A 20,997-nucleotide genomic window follows, 5' to 3' on the forward strand; every position below is an offset into this window, starting at 1 on the left:
ATACATGTAACAAGCTGCACTTGTATAATTTAAATTTATACAAATAAAAAATAATCAAAAGACAAATGATAGCATGTTTCCTTAAAATGATCTAATTTAGAACAGCATAACAGAACCTAAATGCTTAACCTAAATTTAACCAAGGAGGCGAAAGATCCATACACCGCAAGCTATAAAACATTGGTTGAAAAAATTGTAGTAGATACAAATAAATAGAAATATACCTGTGTTCATGTATAAGAAAAATTAATATTGTGTTAAATGTCCATACTAGCCAAAGCCATCTCCAGATTGAACGCAACACCTTTCAAAATTTCAATGCCATTTGTCACAGAAAAAAAAATCTTAGAATTCATATGAAACCACAAATAACTAAGAAAGCCAGCTGCAGAGTGGTGCAAGATGGCATAATAGAAGGCTCCACTAATTTTCCCCTCTCAAGGACACCAATTTAACCACTATCTACACAAAGAACCAGAACTCAGGTGAGCACTCACAGTACCTGGTTTTCACTTCATATCACTGAAAGAAACACTAATGAGATAGAAAAAACACCGTTGAATGGCCAATGCAACACTTCTGCCATCCCCCAGCAGCAGTGGGGGGGTGCATAGAGCGTTTCTGTGTGCAGAGAAGAGATCACAGTATTTGTGAGGCATTGAACTCATTTCTGCCCTAATATAACAGAAAACAAAACTGGACCAAAATTAGCTTATGGCTGCCCACGGAGGGAGCATTTAAACTATCCCTAGCCAGAGAGGAATTGGTGATACCAGAAATCTGAACTTAAGTTTCTGCAAGTCTTACCACCACAGGCTAAAATGCACTGGAGCCACAAATAAACTTGAAAGGAAGTTAAAGCCACAAGGACTGAAAATCCTAGGTGAGTCCCAGTGTTGAACTGGGAACTGAGACAGTGGACTGAAGGGGACACATGGCAGCTAAGGGAGTGCTGGCATCACTCCTCACCTAACTCCAGGGTGCACAGCTTAAGGCTCCAAAAGGACCCCATCTCTCCATATGAGGAGAGGAGAGGGAAGAGTGGGGATGACGTTGTCTTTCATCTTGGATACCAACTCAGTAACAGTTGAATACCAACACAGTAACAGTAGGATATGTCACTGGTCAGAGACATGAGGAAATTTTCAAAGACCTAGATCCTGGTTGACATTTCTAGTCACAGGTTTGACCAGAAGGGAACGTGCTGCCCTGAAGAGAAAGATCCAGTCCGGGCAGGATTTATTAACTTCTAACTGAAGAACTCTTGGTCCCTGAATGGCTAGTAGCAATGCCCAGGTACCTTGTTGAGAACCTTGAGTGAGACCCACAGACTTGCAGGTTTTAGGTGAAACTCAACACACTTCAAACAATGGTGGCTATGGAGCAAAACTCCACTCATCTCAGAGAAGTAGAGGAAAAAGCAAGGGGACATTGTCTTGCACATTAGGTGTCAACTTGTCTACAGGGGAATACAGCACCACCACAGGGGAGCCCATTGTCTTGTAGAGTGGGTCCCAGGCAGGGCAGCATTCACTACAAGCTGACTGAAGAGACCTTGGGTCTTCAGGGAAAGTCAGTGATAGCCTCATGGGCCTGTGGTGGAAGTGGTCATGGAGTGAGGTTCCTCTGCCTTTGGAAAGGGGAGAGAAGACTGGAAAGAACTATCTTTTGGTTTGAGTTCCAGTTCAGCCACAGTACAATAGAACATCAGGTAACTTTCTAAGTTTGTTGACTAATTCATGACACCTGAATGGCACCTCAGGACATGTCCAGGTAAGGGGAAACCTGTCACACTAAACAGAAAGACACAGGCCTGGCTGATTTTGCCACTTGGTGATTGTAGAGCCTCAGGACTTTGAGCTAACATAAGCAGTAGCCAGAAAGTGTTTCAGCAGGCCTCAGGTGAGACCCTGTGATGTGCAGGCTTCAGGTCTGAACCATCCGTAATACTGGTGGTGGCCACAAGGGTGCCTGTGTCTGTCACACCACTCCCAGCTCCAGGTGGCTCAGAAGAAAAAGAGAGACTCTATCCATTTGGGAGAAAGTAAAAAAAGAGGGCAAGAGTCTCTGCCTGGTAATATAAATAATTCATCTGGACTTGTCCAAGACCATCAGAGTGGTACTGCAAGAACCACAACATTACTGGGGTTGAAGTGCCCCCTAAAGCAGACACAACTTAGATTACAACACCTAAGTCCTTTAAAATATCTGGAAAGTCATCTCAGGAAGGACAGGCACAAGCAAACCCAGACTGCAAAAACTGCAATAAATGGATAGCTATTTAATGCCCAGGAACTAGAAAATATCTACAAGTATCAAAATCATACAGGAAATCAGAAACTCACCTAATGAACTAAATTAGTCACCAGAGACAAATCCTGAAAAAGCAGAGACATGTGACCTTTCAGACAGATAATTCAAAATAACTATGTTGAGGAAACTCAAAGAATTTCGAGATAACACAGAGAAAGTTTCAGAACTTTATCAGATAAATTTAACAAAGAAATTGAAATAATTAAAAAGAATTAAGCAGAAATTCTGGAACTGAAAAAATCCAATTTCCATACTGAATAATACATTAGAGTCTTTTAATAGCAGAATCTAACAGAATAAAGAATTAGTGAACTTGAAGACAGTTTATTTGAAAATACACAGTAAGAGAAGACAAAAGAAAAAAGAATAAAAAACAATGAATCATGCCTACTGGATTAAGAAAATAACTCAAAAGGGCAAAACTAAGAGTTATTGGCCTTAAAGAGGAGGTAGAGAAAGAGATTAAGGTAGATAGTTTATTCACAGGAATAGTAAAGGTGACATTCTAAACCTAGAGAAAGATATCAATATCCAAGTACAAAAAGGATATAGAATGCCAAGCAGATTTAACCCAAATAAGACTAATTCAAGGCATTTAATAATTAAACTCTGAAAGGTCAAAGAAAAGGAAGGCTCCTGAAAGCAACAAGAGAAAAGAAACAAGTAATATAAAATGGATCTCCAATATGTCTGGCAGCACACTCTTCAGATGAAACCTTACAGGTCAGGAGAGAATGACATGACATACTTAAACTTCTGAAATAAAAAATCCTTTTCCCCTGTAGTAGTATATCTGGCAAAAATGTCTTTCACACATGAAGGAAAGATAAAGACTCTCTCAGGAAAACAAAAGCTGTGGTATTTCATCAACACCAGACATCACCTACAAGAAATGCTAAAGGAGGTACATCAGTAAGAAAGAAAAGATGAACAATAAGCAATAATCTGAAGTTCCAAAACTCACTGGAAATAGTAAGTGCACAGAAATACACAGAATATTACAGCACTCTAACTGTTGTGTAAACTACTCTTATTCTAAGTAGAAAGACTAAATGATGAACCAATAAAAAAAAATAACTACAACAAGCATTTAAAACAAAGATGGGAATATAACATATAAGTAGTAACAATAATAAATTAAAACTAGGAGACAAATTTAAGGCACAGAGTCCTTATTCATTTTTTTAGCTTGTTTGTTTATGCAAACAATGTTAAATTGTTATCAGCTTAAAATAATGGGTTATAAGATAGCATTTGCGATTTTCATGGTAACCTCAAATCAAAAAACATCAAATGGACACAAAAATAATAAAAAGCAAGAAACAAAGCCATATAACCAGAGAAAATGACTTCCCCAAAAAGGAAGACAGGAAGTAAGGAAAGAATAAAGAGATGACAAAACAACAAGAAAATAAATAACAAAATGGTAGGAGTGAATCCTTACTTATCAAAAATAACATTAAATGTAAATACACTAAACTCACCAATCAAATGACATAAAGTGACTCGATGGATGAAAAAACAAACAAGATGCATTGATCTGTTGCCTACAAGAAACACACTTCACCTATAAAGACACACATGAACTGAAAATAAAGGCAAGGGAAAGGATATTACATTACAATGAAAATCAAAATAAAAGAGAAGAAGTAGCTATACTTATATCAGAAAAAACATATTTCAAGACAAAGACTATAAAAACACACAAAGAAGGTCACTATCTAATGATAAAGGGGTCAACTAAGCAAAAGAACATAAAAAATTTAAATATATATGCACCCAACACTGGAACAGCCAGATGTGTAAAAGAACTGTTATTAGAGCTAAGGAGAGACATAGGCTCCAATACAATAATAGCTGAGACTTCAACACTCTGCTTTCAGCATTGGACAGATCTTTCAGACAGAAAATTAACAAAGAATCATCATATTCAATCTGGACTAGAGGAGAAATGGATCTAATAGATATTTACAGAACATTTCATTCAATGGCTGCAGAATACACACAGTGTTCCTTAGTACATGGATTATTTTTGAGGATAGATCATATATTAGGTCACAAAACACATCTTTAAACATTCAAAAAAGAAATATTATGAACATCTTATCTGATCACAATATAATAAAACTAGAAATCAATAACAAGAAGAATTTTGGAAACTATGCAAATACATGGAAATTAAACAATATAGTCTTAAATGACCAGTGAATCAATAAAAACAATTAAGAAGTAAATTGTAAAATTGTGGGAAACAAATGATAATAGAAACACAACATACCAAAACCTAGGGAATACTACAAAAGCAGTACTAAGAGGGAAGTTTATAGCCAAAAGTGCCTACATTGGAAAATAATAAGAATTCTTCAAATAAACAACCTGATGATACAGCTTAAAGAACTAGAATAGCAATAGCAAATGAAACACAAAATTAGTAGAAGAAAAGACATAATAAAAGTCAAAGCAGCAATAAATGAAATTGAAATGAATAAAGTACTACAAAAATCAATAAAACAAAAAATTGCTTTTAGAAAAGTTAAAAAAAAATTGACACACCTTTAAGCAGAATAAGAAAAAAGATAGAAGATCCAAATAAATAAAATCAGATATTAAAAAGGAGACATTACAACTGGTACTGCAGAAATTCAAAGGATTATTAGTAGCTACTATGAGAAACCATATGTAAATAAATTGGAAAATCTAGAAGAAATGAACAAATTCCTAATACAAAAATACTACCAAAATTGAACCAGGAAGAAACCCAAAACCTGAAGAGACCAATAACAAATAACGAGATCAAAACCATAATAAAAAAAAATCTCTCTAAAGAAAAGCCTGCAACCCAATGGATTCACTGTTGATTTCAACCAAACATTTAAAAAAGAATTAATATTGATCCTACTCAAACTATCTCTAAAAATAGAGAAGAAAATACTTCAAAACTCATTCTACAAGGCCAGTATTACCGTGACACCAAAACTAGACAAAGAAATATCCCAAAAAAGAAAACTAAAGGCCAATATTGCTGATGAATATTAATGCAAAAATCCCCAACAAAATATTAGCTAACTAAATTCAACAATACATTAAAAAGATCACTTATCATGACCAAGTGGGATTTATCCCTAGAATGCAAGGATGGTTCAACATACACAAATAAATCAATGTGGTATATCACATCAACAAAATGAAGAATGAAAACGATACAATCATTTCAACTAATGTTGAAAAAGCATTTGATAAAATCCAACATCTCTTCCTGATAAAAACCCTCAAAAATCTGGGTACAGAAGGAACATATTTCAACACAATAAAAGCCATATATGATAGACTCACACTGGTATCATACTAAATGGGGGAAAACTGAAAGCCTCTCCTCTAAGGTCTGGAACACAACAAGGATGCTCACTTGACCCGTGTTGTTCAACATAGTACTGGGAGTCTTTGATAGAACAATCAGACAAGAAAAATAAGGGGCATCAAAATTGAAATGGAAGAAGTCAAAGTGTCCTTGCTTGTAGATGATATGAGATTGTATTTGGAAAAATCTAAGGACTTCACAAAAAAAAAGTATTAGAGCTATTAACCAAATTCCAAAAAGTTGCAGGATACAAAATCAATACACAAAATTAGTAGCATTTTTATGTGCCAACAGTCAACGATGTGAAAAAGTAAAAAGGCAATCCCATTTGCAATAGCCAAAACTAATGTTAGATACTTAGGAATTAACTCAACCAAATAAGTGGAAGACATGCACAATAAAAATCATAAAACACTGAGAAAATAAATTGAACTGGAAAAATGGAAAAATATTTTGTTTATGGATTGGAAGTATTGATCTTGTTAAAATGCTTATAATGCCCAAAGCAATATAAAGATTGAATGCAATACCTATCAAAATATCAATGACAGTCTTCACAAAAATATTTTAAATATTCTAAAATTTATATAAAGCCATACAAGATGCAGAATAGCCAAAACTATCCTGAGCAAAAGAAAGAAAACTAGAGGAATCATATTACCCGACTTCAAATTAACTTCAGAGGAATAGAAATCAAAATAGCATGGTACTGGCATAAAAACAGACACGTAGACCAATGGAACAGAATAGAGAACCCAGAAACAAATCCACACACCTACAGTGCACTAATGTTCAACTAAGGTGACAATAACATACACTAGAAAAAAGACACTCTTTTCAATAAATGGTGCTAGGAAAATGATATATCCAGAATAATAAAACTGGAATCCTGTCTTTTGCCATATACAAAAATCACACCAAAATGGATTCAAGACATACATCTAAAACCTTAAACTATGAAATTCTTACAATAAAACATTGGGAAAAATCTCCAGGACATTGGTTTGGACAAAAATTTTTCGAGCAATACACCACAAGCATAGGAAATCAAAACAAAAATAGACAAATGTGATCATATCAAGTTAAAAAGCTACTGTGCAGCAAAAGAAAACAATCAGCAAAGTGAAGAGACAACCCACAGAATGAAAGAATATGTTTGAAAACTGCCCATCTGTCAAGGGATTAATAATCAGAATATATGAGGATATCAAACACTGTATTTAAAAATTAATAATCAGATTAAAAATGAAAAAAATATTTGAAGAGGCATTTCTCAAAAAAGACATACAAATGGCAAATAGGCATGTGAAAAATGCTCAACATGATTTATAATCAGAGAAATACAAGTCAAACATTTCAAATGGCTTTTATCCAAAACTCACGCAATAACAAATGTTGGTGAGGATGTGGAGATAAAGAAACCCTCATACACTGTTAATGGGAATGTATATTAGTACAACCATTATAAAGAACAGTTTGGAGGTTTCCTCAAAACACTAAAAATTGAGGTACCCTGTGATCTAGCAATCCCACCTCTGGGTATATATCCAAAACAATGAAAATCAGTATATTGAAGAGCTATGTCCACTCCTATGTTTTTGGCAACACTGTTTACAATAGCAAAGATTTGGAGCAACCTAAGTGTCCATCAACAGATAAATGGCTAAAGAAAATGTGGCCCATATACACAGTGAAGTACTATTTAGCCATAAAAAATGAGATTCTGTCATTTGCAACAACATGGATGGAACTGGGTCATTATGCTAAGTGAAATAAGACAGGCAGTGAAGGATTACCATTACATGCTTTCATTTACTTCTGGGATCTAACAATCAAAGCAACTAAACCCATTGAGATAAGAGTATAGAAGAATAGTTACCAGATGCTGGGAAGGGTAATATGAGGGTAGCTTGAGGTGGGGATGCTTAATGAGTAGGAAAAAAATGGAAAGAATGTATAAGACCTAATATTTAATAGCAACTCAATAGGGTGACTACAGTTAATAACAATTGTATTGTACATTTAAAAATTACTAAAAGAGTATAATTGGATTGTTCTTAACACAAAGGATAAATGCTTGGAAGGATAGGTGCCTCATTTTACATGATGTGATAATTATGTATCGCATGCTTGTATCAAAACATCCCATGTACCCATAAACATATATGCTATGTAAGACCTAAATTAAAATAAAAGATTTTTAAATGTAGGTAAACCAATCATGCTCAAAAAGAATGAATCTGGATGCATCACAATTTTCAATTTCAAACTATATTATGAAACTATAAATCACAACAGTATAGTACTGGTATAAAAACAGGCACATAGGCCAATAGATCAGAACAGAGTGTGGAAACATATGATAAGCTATTCTTTGACGAGACCATTGATAATATATAATGGGTAAATGATATTTTCTGTAATAAGTGGTGGTGGGAAACATGATACCACATGCAAATGGATGAAATTGAACAGTTTTTATAAACTATATAAAAATCAATTTAAATGTGTTAACTTAAAAAATATACTTGAAACAATAAAACTTGTAAAAAAAAGACTTACAAGGAAACCTCTTTGTCGTTGGTCTCAGCAATGATTTTTAAAAATTTCACACTGAATGCAGAGACAAAAAAGAATAAAATAAGCAAATGGGACCACTTCAAACTAGTACGTGTCTGCATAGCAAAAGAAACTCAACATAATGAAAAGGCAATTTACAGACTAGAGAAAAATACTTGTAAAGCCCATATCTGATAATGGGCAATATCCAATACATATGTAACTCATATTGGCTAAAAAGAACAAAATTAAAATAACCTGATTTAAAAATGTGCAAAGGACATAAATAAGCTTTTCCAAAGGCATACAAATGGCTGACAGGTATATGAAAAGGTGCTCAAAATTACTAATGATCAGGCATATGAAAGTCAAAACCACAATGGGATATCACCTCACACCTGTTAGAATAGCTATTCTCAAAAAGGAAAGAGTGTTGTCAAAATGGTAAAAGAAGGAGAACTCTTATACAGTGCTTGGGGGAATGTAAATTGGTTCAACCATTATGGGAAATAGCATGGTGATTACTCAAAACACTAAAAATATTAAAAATAGACCTACCATAAGATCTAGCAACATACTTCTGGGTATCTATTCAAAGTAAACAAAATCAGTATCTTAGGAGGTATTTGTACTCTCTTGTTTGTTGCAACATTATTCACAATGATGACAATATAAAAACAATGTAAGTGTCCATGATGCATATACATATATAGCTATATATATAATAAAGTATTATTCGGACATTAAAAAAGAAAATCCTGCCATTTGCAACAACATGCATGAACCTTGGGTACATTAGAATAACTGAAAGAATCCAGATACAGAAAGACAAATATTTTATGATCTCATTTATATGAGAAATCTAAAGAATCTAGCTCAGAATGACATATTAGTCTAATTTTTACTTGATGACCGGTGGCTGGGAAAAAATAGACAGGGCACGGTGGCTCACCCTTGTAATCCCAGCACTTTGGGAGGCTGAGGCAGGTGTATCACCTGAGGTCAGGAGTTAAAGACCAGCCTGATCAATGTGGCGAAACCCCATCTTTAGTAAAAATACAAAAATTAGCCAGGCGTGGTGGAGCGCACCTATAGTACCAGCTACTCTGGAGGCTCAGGCAGGAGAATCGTTTGAACCCAGGAGGCAGAGGTTGCAATGAGCTGAGATTGTGCCACTGCACTCCAGCCTGGGTAACAGAGTGAGACTCCATCTCAAAAAAATAATAAAAACAATATAATAGATAGTGGTTCTCCTGTTATCAGATGAATAAGCCCTGGAGACCTAATATACAGCATAGTGACTATAGTTAACAATACTGTATTTTATACCTAAAATTTCCTAAGAGAGTAGATTTCAGGTGTTTTTACCACACACACACAGATTCACACAGACACACACACTCACATGTGAGGTGATGGATTATGTTAATTAGCATTATTAGGATTATGTTAATTAGCATGATTGTGGTAATCATTTCAGAACACAATGTATACAACTACCAAAACATCATTTTGTACTCCCTAAATATGTACAATATATTGTACTCCCTAAATTGTACGCTGTACTCCCTAAATATGTACAATGTATACATCTATCAAAACATCATATTGTACTCCCTAAACGTGTACTTTATGTCAATCATACATTAATAAAGCTGAACAAAAAAGATACATATAAAATACCAATTAAATGTTATTTTATGATCATGTGTATAAAAGACATCCAGATTTTTCTGAGCCATGTGCCCATCTTGTCCACAACCACACAACTATGGTTATTTCAAGCAAAGTCTAGGTGCCACTGTTTTGGCATATAAAATAAGAAATTGTCTAATTATTATCGTGGCCTTCTACATGTACTAAAATACAGGACTGCTCATTTTTACAGTTAATGTTGGACTTTTATGTGGTTAATGTGTTGGACTTAAGTTGGAACATTTTATCTTTCTTCCTAGAACTCCTACATATTAATTGAATACATACGGTGGCCTGAAAAAAAAAAGGTTTACTTTTTAGTAATAGTCAAAGTTTTAAAAAACATATAAAATTATGTTTTAAAATAGATGATGGATTGTATATCTACAAATATATTGCACTCCTTGTTTGCTCTAATTATGTCATCTAGTAAATATCATTATGTGTGTGTCTTTGTGCATGTTCTCTCTGAGTGTGTGTGTGGGGGTGAGAGAGAGAGAGAGAGACTGAAATAATTGCTGAATAGATATCCACATTAGTCCATTCTCACACTGGTAATAAAGACATACCCAAGACTGGGTAATTTATAAAGGAAAGAGGTTTGATTGATTCTCAGTTCAGCATGGATTGGGAGGCCTCAGGAAACTTACATTCACGACAGAAGGGGAAACAAACACTTTCTTTTTCACATGGCAGCTGGAGAGAGAAGTGCTGAGCAAAGTAGGGGAGCAGAAACCCCCTTAGAGAAACATCAGGACCATGAGAACTCACTCACTGTCACAAGAACAGCATGAGGGTAACTGCTCCCATGATTCAATTACCTCCAACCAGGTTCCTCCCTCGACGTGGGGATTATGGTAACTACAATTCAAGATAAATTTGTGTGTGGACACGGCAAAACAATATCATTCCACCCATGGTCCCTCCCAAATCTCACATTCTCACATTTCAAAACACAATCTGTTTGTTGGTCTAACTCAGATGGGGATAAAATATTATCAGTTTTTTATAATGTAAGGCTTTAAAGAGCAAGTAATTTAGACACCAAAACAACATGGAGCTTAGCAATTCTTGCTCCATGAAAATAATAGAGCCTGTCCTGATGTTTGCAGCTGATAGGATTACCCATGTAGCTTCTATCCAAAAGGATGGAATAAAAAGGGCAGAGACTGGTAGTTTTTTTTTTTTTTTTTTTTTTTTTTCCTGTCTCTGCCTGGAGATAGGCAAGCCCAAGAAGCTAAAGGACAGAGACATTTCAGAACCTGTTAGGTGTTTGATGCATACAACAGTGATCAGAATTCATCAGATCAGCTACTTTTTTGCCCATGAAAACACCAGTATGAGGCTAGTACAGGACTAGTATATGGTTGCATAGTGCTAGTATGAAAGTGTGATGGGTAATTTTCCGAGATTAGACAAGGTCAGACACGTTCAGGGTAGCATGGCCATAGACAGTAATAGGTAATTTTATGTTTTAAATTGGCTTGAATATGGAGCCCATTTTTCTGGCACAAACAGTATTCTAGATGTTGCTGTGGAGGTATTTTGTAGAGGTAATTAACGTTAAAAATCAATTGGCTTTCAATAAATCAGATTACCCTCCATAATATGAGTGGGTTTCATTCAGTAAGTTTAACGTCTTAAGAGCAAAAACTAAAGTTTCTCAGACAATAAGGATGTCTAAATTAAAACTGTAACATAGAAATCCTACAGGCACATGAAGCATAAGAACTCTGGAGGCATCTAGGCTACCTCCATCCAGATTTCAAAGAATGCATCAGAGACTCTCAAGGTTCAGGCAGAGAACTTCCACAAGGGCAGGACTTCCACAGATATTCCCTGCTAGGGCAATTTCTAGTGGAACTATGGGAGTGATGCCATCACAGAGGGTCTCTTCTAGGGCAATGCCCAGCAGAGCCAGAGAATCATGACCACTGCAGAAAATCCCTAATGGGGCAGTGCTTAGTGGAGTTATGGGGGCAGGGTTGCTTCTGAAACTCCAGAACTATAGAGTCACCGATGTGCATGGGAGTTACCACAGCATGGGAAAGTTGTAGGCACCCAAATCTAACCCCTAGGAGCTGCTGGTTGGGCTGCTCCCAGCAAAGCCATTATGTTTGGGCTTCCTAAAGGCTTGGAGGCCCAAATAATACCTACCCAAGTATGTCCAGAAGGCAAGACATAGGGTCTAAGAAGATTTTTCTCCAGCCTAAGATTTAATGTTTTTTGCACTGTTGGATTTTGGACTTACTTGGGAGCTGTTATCCCTTTCTCCTTTCCTATTTCTTCCTTTTGGAATGAGAATGTTCATCCTGTCTTTCCCATCTTGTAATCTGGGAAGCCCACAGCTTGTTTTGTTTCACAGGCTCACAAGTGAAGGACAATTTGTCTCAGGATAAAATACACCTTTGAGTTTCATAACTGATTTAGATAATATTTATACGAGGCTGTGGACTTTAGACTTTTGAGTTAGTGCTAGAGAAAGTGTCAATTTTGGAAGACTAGTGGGATGTATTGACTGTATTTTGAATATAAAAAAGACACACATTTAGGGGGACAGGGTAGAATGCTATGATTTAAATAGATATTTTGCTACAAAATTCATATATTGGGACCTAATATCCAGTAATAAGGTATCCATTGTTATGAGTGAGACTAGTGCTTTTATAAAAGAGGTTGAAGGGAGTGGCCTATTCCTTTATTGCCCTTCCACCATGAGAGGACACATTGTGTATCCCCTCTGGAAGACGCAGAATGAAGGCACAATATTAGTTGCAGAGGAAGTCCTTAAGAGACATTAAATCTGCTGGTCTCTTGATCTTAGACTTCCCAGCTCCAGAAATGTGATAAATACATTTCTATTATTTATAAATTACCCAGTTTGTGGTATTTTTTATAGCAGAAGGAATGAACTGAGACATTCAGTGTCATTCTAACAATTGTGAACACGCCAAGGAAAAGAACAACAGGGAATTAGGGACCATTAGTAGAGGTGAAAGGAAACCCGAGATGTGTGAAAAAAGAAATCCTAGGACAACAGTAGGCCTACTGAAACTCTTACAAATTGGAGTAGGAAGACAGAAGTTTCTTCAAGGGATATTTATTGTGGGAAGAAATGAACATGAAGAGACAGGAGATGTATTTGATTGTTTTGAGATGATGTTTACACGATGTGTGGCAGACAATTGGCATTACTGAGGAGAGTGCTCAGAGAACGCTAAGCAAATGAACTAAAAATGCATTTTATTAGGAAAAACGAATTATTGGCAAAAAAGCAATGTTGTCCACATTTTTTCTTTCTTTTTTTTTTTTTTTTTTTTTTTGTCCTTTTCTTTCTTTCTTTTTTGTTGAGACAAAGTCTCGCTCTGTCACCCAGGCTAGAATGCAGTTGCACAATCTCAGCTCACTGTGACCTCCGCCTCCCAGGTTCAAGTAATTTTCATGCCTCAGCCTTCTGAGTAGCTGGGATTACAGGCATGTGCCATCAGGCCTGGCTAACTTTTGTATTTTTCTGTAGAAACAAGGTTTTGCCATGTTGGCCAGACTGGTCTCGAACTCCTGACCTCAAGTGATCCGCCTGCCTCAGCCTCCCAAACTGCTAGGATTACAGGCGTGTGCCACCACACCCAGCCCCAATTTTCTCCATGTCTCATTGTAGCAAAAATATTGTAAACAATTAGTACAAATTTAAATACAAACAAATATATATTTATATTGGAAATATGAGAGAATAAGTATGTTTGCGTGTGTGTAGATGAGTACTATGGTTTGAATGCAACTGTCCCTCCAAAATTCAAACGTTGGAATTTAAACTCCAAGGTGATGGTATTACAATGTGGGGTCTTTTGGAAAATGATTAAGTCACATGGGCTCTGCCCTTGTTAATGGGATTAATGCACTTAAAAAAGAGGCTTCAAATATTTGCTTAGCACTTTTGCTACTTTTGCTCTTGACCATGTGAGGACATAGTTTGAATGCTCTCTGGATGATGCAGCAAAAAGGCATTATCTTGGAAGCAGAGAGCTGCCTCACCAGACACCAAAACTGCTGGCACTTTAATCTTGGACTTTCTGGCATCAAGAATTATAAGAAATATATTTATATTCTTTATTAATTATCCAGTATTAGGTATTTTCTTACTGTAGCACAAACGGACTAAGACAGTGGGAAAAGGGGTACCATAAGAATTCAAACATTATGTTAATTAACTGTAAATAAATGACAAAACTTGAGATTGAGTAAACAATGATTATTGTGACTTTGTGTTTTTCTAAGTGTTATAGAAGCGTCAAATCACTGAATCCTCAAATAAACCTGTGCTGTATTCTTGTCTCCATTTTACAGAAAAGGAAACAGAGACACAAAAGGAATAAACAAGTAAGAATTTATCCACTACCTGTTACTATCTCCTCTTGTCCTAAAAGTGAATAATGAAGAGGGGTATAAGGATATGTTTTGGGCACATAACAAAATATGCTTAAATAGTGGACTGTGGTTGTTTCTAGGGAGTGACATTTCAGTGTAGGCAGTAGTGAGGCATGGGGCTGCTCTTTCTCATTATAATTCTGTAGGACTGTTTGATTTTCTAAATAATGTACATTATAATGTTAAAATAATAATTTAATTGAACAAAATAAAAGTATGCATGGTCTATATATTGTAGGCATTCCTCTGTGGTGTTTGAGCATCTTCAGAATTTCCACTCAATTGTGACTACTTGATGCTTTGTATAATATGTCCATGAAAAGGCAACCTAATTCTGAAATGCTTTTTAGCAAATGTGAATCTCTTACTTTATTGTTCTTTTTACTTTAGTCATATGTTGATGATAGCTTTTTTACACTTGGTAGGCAGGGAGGGAGAACTATTGTCAGAAAACATGTTATAACTACCATTGAAAAAAGTCACATTGTATTACATTTTTCTGTACATTGACAAAATCTATTTAATAGAATCATTAGGCAGTGATGTCATAAAAATGGGAGTTGATTCCATGGTAGAAGTGACCTGACTTCCTCCCACAAAGGGAGTCAAGTCATCTCTATCAATGAGGCTCATTTTGCAGGTGCTGAATTTGTACCCAATGTTCCCAGTTATGTCTGAACCAATCAGGGTCCTTGTGAAAGAAGCAGCTGATCAAATTGCATATTCAGTGCTGTACAGTATTGGAAATGGATGAGTCTTTGATAAAAACCAGCCTACAATTCTTTTGCTGATGTGTATCACCCCTATGATTAGTGTCCTGGATGGTGTCCTAATGAAACTGCAAGACTGTGCCCTTTCCCTTTGGAAAGATGTCATTGCAGCTGACAAAGAAGAGCTGGTCTTCAAAGACTTGGATGTGACAATTCTTGTGGTCTCCGTGCCAAGAAGGGAAGGCATGGAGAAGAAAGATTTACTTAAAGCACATGTGAATATCTTCAAATGCCAAGATGCAGCCTTGAAGAAATATACCAAGATGTTAGTTAAATTTATCATAATGGAAAATCCAGTTAATACCAACTGCCTGATTTTCTTCATGTCAGCTCCATCTATCCCCAAGGAGAACTTCAGTTGATTGATTCATTTGAATCACAATCGAGATGAAGCTCAAATCACTCTTAAACTTTGTGTGACTGCTGAAAATGTAAAGAATGTCATTATCTAGAGGGACAATTCCTCAATTCAGTATCCATATGTCAACCATGACAAGGAGAAATTGCAAGAAAAGGAAATTAGTGTTTATGAAGCTCTGAAAGATGACAGTTGGCTCAGGGAGAATTCATCATGCCTGCAGCAGCATGATGCTGCTGTCATCAAAGCTTGAATACTATCCAGTGCAATGTCTACCATGAAAGCTATCTCTGACTGTCAGAGATATTTGGTTTGAAACACCAGAGGGTGAGTTTGTGTCCCTGGGTGTTACCTCTAATGGCAGCTCTTATGGTATTCCTGATGATCTGCTGCTCTGCTGTGATAATCAAGAATGAGACCTGGAAGTTTAAGTTCTCCCTATTAATGATTTCTCATGTAAGGAGATGGATCTTACTGCAAAGGAACTACTTTTGAAGTATTGGACAATAAACTAGTTTTGAAGTTCTTTTCTTTGTCTGACTAGAAAATCATTTTGATGTTACTAAATGTGCCAAAGCTCAAGAATCTAAATAGCATCTCTGACTCTGGTACCAAATAATAATAATGCTATACTTAAATTACATGTAAAGAAAACATATCAAAGAGTATGTGCTTCTTTGTACATATTTGTAAATGACAATTTATTATCATGTTGTTACTGCTGCATTTTAAATAAATATATACTCAAATGAAAAATAATAAAATATACTAAAACTATTGGAAAGAGTTTATAAAATGTATTAAGAAGAAACGTTTGCAATTGTCTGCAGTGTACTATATGTTTAAGCAAAAGCCACACCTTTTGGGAATGTCTCTAACCTTAAGGGAGGCTGCCTAGAATTGAGAAAAGAGAAAGAAAAAGAAAGGCATTTTTAGACTGAGGAGATGGGAAAGCCCTAGGCATCAGCTGTGCTTCAATTCAAGTCTGGAGAAAAATTAGTTCAGATTGGAGCAACAAATTAAGGTCTCAAAGAGACTTTTCAAAAGAAAATAGATCATAGCTCATCTCATATAGTTGAAAGTATTGCAATTCATTTTAGTACACTCAAGGGCTTGGGGATAAACTTATGGTAGGTACATAGAAAATATAGCAATTAAATATTAAGACAATTATTAACTTCAGGGAAAAAGGCAAGATCACATATTAAGGTAAAATGTGAATATTTATTTCACAGGAATCAATCAGGACTTTTCATGGCTTAACGTCACCCCAGGTGCCCAATGAACTGAGCACCCAGGCTTCTTGCTGTTTTGCCCAGATGTGTGGGAAGAGAGAAACAGGGATATGTGAGACCTGAAAGATTGCAGTTATCAAACATCAAAAATAAAGTCAGACTCTTTAATAAAATTTACTCATAATGCTTGACTGACAATTAAAATATGCTGTATTTTATCTAAGAGAATGTGACCTTGTTTCAGTTAGACATTGTGGTACTCTGTGAGGCCTGGAGCCTGAGGTGAGTAAAGACAGTGAAAGGTTTATTGAACACCTATTTCAAGAGTAAAGGGAAAGACATCTTTCCCTTTACACAATGAACAATGCCATCCTTGTTCATTATCCATGATGTCTGGAAAATTTTTAATTATGTCAATAGCTCTTGGGATACAGGTGGATTTTATTTATGTGGATAAATTATATAATGGTGAATTCTGAGATTCTAGTGTACCCATCACCTGTGTAGTGTGCGTTGTACCTAATGTGTAGTTTTATATCCTGGCTCTCCTACATTCTCCCTTTTGATATTCTAGAGTCCATTGTATCACTCTGTGTGCTTTGCATAGTCATAGGTTAGCTCCCTCTTTTAAGTGATGCTAAAGCAAACTAAATATGGCCTAAGAGGGACAATATTTAGTACTTCTATATTTGAGTCCTTGTGGACAAACCATAACCTAACTTAATAGGTAGACAAGATTGAAAACTTAACTTAGGAGTATGTGTCTCTAACAAAAGCTGAGCCTTGGCCAATCCCAGCAGCCATACTTCAACCACTCATACAATGCTGAGTGTTTAAACTGTGTCCAAATAAGGCAAACACCAACCTGTAACCAATCCAGCTGTTTCTGGACCTCATTTCTGATTTCTGTACGTCACTTTCCTTTTTGTTTTTTGTCTATAAATTTGTTGTGACCATGAGGCATCCCTGGAATCTCTCTGAATCTACTGTGACTCTGGAAGGTGCCCAATTTATGAATCTTTTCTTTTTTCTAGTTCAATTAAACTCTGTTACAGTTAATTTGTCAGAAGTTTTCTTTTAGCAGATCTGTTATCAGAAGTTGGATTTGAAGAAAACTGTGTGGACCCCAGGAACACCAGTCGACCAGGTGAGGTGACTGTGGAACCAGTTGTGCTCACTGCTCTCTTGATTGTAACTGAAGGTCGTGGGTGAGCTTTCTCTCAGATTTGGAGCTTCGCTAACATCTGTTGTGAGCTCTCTGAGGTTATTTGAGCAATATTTAGACTGGACTGCATCCAGGATCAAATTGGACTTGATAATTAAATGGATTGGATTCAGTTAGAGGGGTCAGACCTTGTGAAGGTACCTTATTTTATTTTTTTCCTTTATTTTAAATTATTATACTTTAAGTTCTAGGGTACATGTGCACAACGTGCAAGTTTGTTACATATGTATACATGTGCCAGATTGGTGTGCTGCACCCATTAACTCATCATTTACATTAGGTATTCCTCCTAATGTTACCCCCCCACAACAGACCCCACTGTGTGATGTTCCCCACCCTGTGTCCAAGTGTTCTCATTGTTCAATTCCCACCTATGAGTGAGAACATGGGGTGTTTGGTTTTCTGTCCTTGTGATAGATTGCTGAGAATGATGGTTTCCAGCTTCATCCATGTCCCTACAAAGGACATGAACTCATCCTTTTTTTCTGGCTGCATAGTATTCCATGGTGTATATGTGCCACATTTTCTTAATCCAGTCTATCATTGATGGATATTTGGGTTGGTTCCAAGTCTTTGCTGTGGTGAATAGTGCCACAATAAACATACGTGTGCATGTGTCTTTATAGTAGCATGATTTAGAATCCTTTGGGTATATCCCCAGTAATGGGATGGCTGGGTCAAATGATATTTCTATTTCTAGATCCTTGAGGAATTGCCACATTGTCTTCCACAATGGTTGAACTAATATACACACTCCCTCCAATAGTGTAAGAGTGTTCCTGTTTCTCCACATCCTCTCAGGCAACTGTTGTTTCCTGACTTTTTAATGATTGCCATTCTAACATGTGTGAGATGGTATCTCATTGTGGTTTTGATTTGCATTTCTCTGATGACCAGTGTTGATGAGCATTTTTTTCATATGTCTGTTTTCTGCATAAATGTCTTCTTTTGAGAAGTGTCTGTTCATATCCTTTGCCCACTTTTTAATGGGGCTGTCTGATTTTTTCTTGTAAATGTGTTTAAATTCTTTGTAGATTCTGGATATTAGCCCTTTGTCAGATGGGTAGATTGTAAAAATTTTCTCCCATTCTGCAGGTTGCCTGTTCGCTCTGATGGTAGTTTCTTTCGTTGTGCAAAAGCTCTTTAGTTTATTTAGATCCCATTTGTCAATTTTGGCTTTTGTTGCCGTTGCTTTTGGTGTTTTAGTCATGAAGTCCTTGCCCATGCTTATGTCATGAATGGTATTGCCTAGGTTTTATTCTAGGGGTTTTATGGTTTTAGGTCTAACATTTAAGTCTTTAATCCATCTTGAATTAATTTTTGTATAAGGTGTAAGGAAGGGATCCAGTTTCAGCTTTCTACATATGCCTAGCCAGTTTTCCCAGCACCATTTATTAAATAGGGAATCCTTTCCCCATTTCTTGTTTTTGTCAGGTTTGTCAAAGATCAGATGGTTGTGGATGTGTGGCATTATTTCTGAGGGCTCTGTTCTGTTCCATTGGTCTTCCATCTCTCTTTTGGTACCAGTACCACATTGTTTTGGTTACTGCAGCCTGGTAGTATAGTTTGAAGTCAGGTAGTGTGAGGTCTCCAGTTTTGGTCTTTTGGCTTAGGATTGTCTTGACAATACAGTCTCTTTTTTGGTTCCATATGAACTTTAAAGTAGTTTTTTCCAATTCTGTGAAGAAAGTCAGTGGTAGCTTGATGGGGATGGCATTGAATCTACAAATTACCTTCAGCAGTATGGTCGTTTTCACTATATTGATTCTTCCTATCCATGAGCATGGAATGTTCTTCCATTTGTTTGTGTCCTCTTTTATTTCACTGAGCAGTGGTTTGTAGTTCTCCTTGAAGAGGTTCTTTACAACCCTTGTAAGTTGGATTCCTAGGTATTTTATTCTCTTTGAAGCAATTGTAAATGGGAGTTCACTCATGATTTGGCTCTCTGTCTGTTATTGGTGTATAGGAATGCTTGTGATTTTTGCACATTGATTTTGTATCCTGGGACTTTGCTGAAGTTGCTTATCAGCTTAAGGAGACTTTGAGCTGAGATGATGGGGTTTTCTAAATATACAATCATGTCATCTGCAAACAGGGACAATTTGACTGCCTCTTTTCCTAATTTAATACCCTTTATTTCTTTTCCTTTCTGATTGCCCTGATCAGGTACCTTATTTTTAATAATGGGATCATTTCAACTCAGAGTCTGGGAATCCAACTTCCAGGACTTCAGCTAATTTTGTGTGTAAAAATTATGGGCTCAGGTGTGTGTATTTTTCAAAAAATGGGTTAAACTCATTAAATAAAACTTAAAATTCAGATGGCTGCAATGGAGAAGTTTTAATTTGGGTAAGATTGTTTATCTTCGAGTCATATTAAAAAGGGGGATCAAAACCCTCACAAAACAGTGAAACATATTATTTTATTGGTATGCATAAGCTTCTAAAAGGCTAAATTAATCAAAAATCACCTTTTTAAAAGATTTTTTGCAAAAAGCAAATGAAAATCTTAAGCAACAGACTAAGGACATGACAAAAGAGGACTGTACTCTGACTCAACTAATCCCAACTCTTCCTTTTCTTTATCCATCTCCACCTAGACACTGAGTCCACTAACCTTTTTTTTTTTTTTTTTTGCTAAATTACCCTTTTGCCCTGAAGATTATGGCAAAAACAAAAAGAAATTAGACATATGCCTTACAAAGTGAGATGTTCTAGTCAGTTAGTCCTGCCTTCTGTAACCATGTTCACTCTGTGGTCTAAAACTGTGCTTATAGCCATTGTGAAGGACTTCCCTGGTTCAAGGAAAAATTCTCAAAAATTTACTGAGGAATTTAGAATCTCCTTAGGAGCTTATGATCTAGGAGTTTCTGACCTTTGGTAATTTATTTACATGATATTAGGATATGATGAATCTCAGAAATAAATGGGAGGAGCAGAATGGGACAAACCTTAGAGAATATTAAAAACCCCTCCAAAAGTTCCTCATGAGAAGAACCAAAGGTAGCTAGAAAATTTGCTAAAAACCTCTTAAATTCAATTCCTATTTTTTTCTACAAA

General features: G+C 36.0%; 1 protein-coding gene and 1 pseudogene across 2 annotated transcripts in view; one reads left to right on the top strand and one right to left on the bottom strand.

The window, feature by feature from the left end:
• The window catches only part of LOC126946496 (zinc finger X-linked protein ZXDB-like), a 540,578-nt gene that overhangs the window by 442,856 nt on the left and 76,725 nt on the right, over positions 1-20,997 (bottom strand). The window lies entirely within an intron of this gene.
• On the top strand, positions 15,021-16,072 carry LOC126946534 (malate dehydrogenase, cytoplasmic-like; annotated as a pseudogene).

Source organism: Macaca thibetana, chromosome X, assembly GCF_024542745.1.
Source record: "Macaca thibetana thibetana isolate TM-01 chromosome X, ASM2454274v1, whole genome shotgun sequence".
NCBI lineage: Eukaryota > Metazoa > Chordata > Mammalia > Primates > Cercopithecidae > Macaca > Macaca thibetana.